Below are 3108 nucleotides of genomic sequence, written 5' to 3'. Positions count from 1 at the left end.
GAGAGAGAGAGAGAGAGGATATTTGGACATGGGTATACACCTTGCTGCAACTATACTCATTGACCTGGTGAAGCATATACGGGGCAAAATTATGAAAACTTCTGCGACATAATCAGACATCTTTGGGAAATGAGTCTCTAGGCTTATGGGGTCAAGTTCATCGTCTCAGTGGCCCAAGAAAATTAATTGACATAACTAGTCCACGCACTCTACATCCTATGTTGGTACGTAAGTAGTGACTAGGGTCTTTAAAGCTTGTGAGTGAAAAACAAACTAGCTTGTGAGTGGTCTCTCCCTGCCTGGAGAAAAGAAGAATGATGAAACTGGAAAGACACATGGGAACAATTAGTCCAACAGATTATATCAACATTAATCTCCACCACCCTGAGACCAAAAGAACTAGATGATGCCTGGCTATCCCTACAAACTGCGCTGAAAGGGAATCACATCAGAAGGTCCTAGATAGGGAGAAAGATATGGGAAAAAATTCAAAATTATAAAAAAGACTGGCTGACTGGTTGGAGAGAGACTGGTCACATCCCCCAAGGCTATGCCTCCTGGTTACTCTTCGTGTCTGGAACGGAACTCGCCTTGCAGCTCAGTTTTCAGTTAAACAATAGATGAATGATGAGAATCATCACACCATTGATAGAGTACACCTTGGAACAATCCACCATTTGGGGTACCAGGGACAGCATTTACCCAAGGATAGCATTCAGGAAGGTTAGGAAAGAATAGAGAGAGTAGACTTTGGGAAGAGGTGGGATGGGGGATAGTAAATTGAAGCAATGCATGAGATGAAATAGAAGGAGTATGAATTTTTTCATGTAAAATGGATGATCTTTTCTGTAAACCGTCACCCAACTTATCATACAAAGTAAAAATAAGATGTTTTTAATCAACAGAGAGAGATTAAACAAAATTATAAATTAAAAAACTGTTGTTATGAGTTGCTGTTATTTTGATTATCATCATCAATGTTTTCACTGACAGTATTTTTGCAGAATACATTGTGATAGATAGATGTAAGATATAATGATTTACAACCTTGTTTCTTGATAATTAGATGGCCTATTTTAAATTTAAATTTGTAGAATGAAGATATTTCATTTTAAAACACTATCCCTGAAATGGCAATGTTTACCAATGGTTATTCTTCCTTATCCCACAGATTTTTTTTTCCAATGGAAATTGTAACCCACCCTTTTGTGTGTTTGCACTGAACAGTATCTTATTTTTAAATTTGGGAGTGAAAGTAATTTCCCTGAATCATTTTCATTATAGACAGTAATAATTTTCTTCTAATTCTTAAACAAAATCACCATAAATAAACATTACATTATACTTCTGGTATAAAAGTTCATTACAATTTAAGGGGGTATTAGAGTTTAAATAACATAAATTATCAAGCTTGGTATTATTTGAAATTTATTTGATTTTATGAGGTAAAATTTCACAAGGTGTTCTAAGAATATAATTATCTTACAACCATGGAATCGATACTACCAATAATACCTTAATACAATAGCTGACTGGGGGTGGGTGGGGTGCAAGTTTATGCAATAACTTGTCTTTGCTTATCTTTTTCTCTCCCACTTCTTGAATTTCTCTCCCATTTCACTACAAGGAGAAAGGAATAGAAACAAATGTCTTTCTTTTAAAAAGTTTTATTGGCACTTAATCCTCGTCTCACACAATTCAATAGTTCAATCATATCAAGAAGAGTTGTACAATCATCACCACAATCAATTTTAGAACATTTTCTCTCCCCAACTCCCAGGGTTAAATCATTTTTTAAATGAATTGTGTAATCACCATCAGTTCAAATGTTACCTTCCTCCTCCCACATACTTTGTTTGCTCCCCCAACTCCATCACCCTCTTTATCTCCTACCCCCAACTACCTCCCCTATAAACCTTTGCAACAGTTCTTATTTCTATGTATCTTATTTCTTATTTCTATGTGCTTCCCAAACTGGAGCACCCAATGGAAACAATAAAAAACAAAAACAAAAAGCAGTGATAAGGATAAGATAATAATATAGATAAAAAATATAAATAATGAGTAAGAAAGAAATGAATATTCAAAAGGCCAAGAGGGAAATTTTTGTCATGGAACAAGCAAGAAATACTTATACCTAGGGCAATTTCAGGTTGGGTCAAGAGGGAGGTCAACTGACCAACTATCAAGTTCAATCCAGTATACTCATAATCATGATTACAATGATCTCTTAACAGTTGTCTTTAAGTAGATAAAACCAAGCCAAATACTTTGCTACTAAGTCTATTCCTACTTGGGAAGAATGGGAATCCCAGAACACTTCATTGTGCTCATGCAGAACTTGTACATGGATCAAGAGGCAGTTGTAGGAACAAAACAAGGGAATACTGCATGGTTTAAAATCAGGAGAGTTGTGTGTCAGGGTTGTAAACCCTTACCTTATTCAATATGTATGCGGAGCAAATAATAAGAAAAGGTGGATTCTATGAAGAAAATGTGGCATCAGGATTGGAGGAGGACTTTTTAACAGACTTATGTGCAGATGATACAATCTTGCTTACCAAAAGAGAGGAGGACTTGAAGCACTTGCTGATGAAGACCAAGAACTGCAGCTTTCAGAATGTAATACAACTAAATGTAAAGCAAACCCAAACCATCACAACCAGACCAACAGGTAACTTCAAGATAAATGGAGAAATGATACAAGTTGTCAAGAGAGTAGGGACAGATAGGTAGAGGAGGGGAGGAAGGGGGAACCAATCATGATGATTGACACATAACTGCTGGCCCCTCCCCAGGACGAACAACAGAAACCATGGGGGAAGGGAGACAGCAGTTGGTGTCAGATATGAAAATAATAATTTATAATTTATCAAAAGGCCATGAGGGTGGGGTGGGGGAGGGGGGAAGAATAGCTGACCCCAAGGGCTCCATAGAAAGTAAATGTCTAGAAAATAATGATGGCAACATATGTACAAATATCCTTGATACAATTGATGTATGGAGTGTTATAAGAGCTGTAAGAGCCCTCAATAAAATTTGGCTATCTTTGAGGGTATTAGGTGGTATCTCAAAGTTGTTTTAATTTGCATTTCTCTTATGGCTAAT

This window comes from Echinops telfairi, unplaced genomic scaffold, assembly GCF_000313985.2.
Source record: "Echinops telfairi isolate 266 unplaced genomic scaffold, ASM31398v2 ScPeMD7_7468;HRSCAF=8506_0, whole genome shotgun sequence".
Classification (NCBI taxonomy): domain Eukaryota; kingdom Metazoa; phylum Chordata; class Mammalia; order Afrosoricida; family Tenrecidae; genus Echinops; species Echinops telfairi.
The sequence above is the reverse complement of the archived record's forward strand: the minus strand, read 5'-3'. Positions refer to the sequence as shown.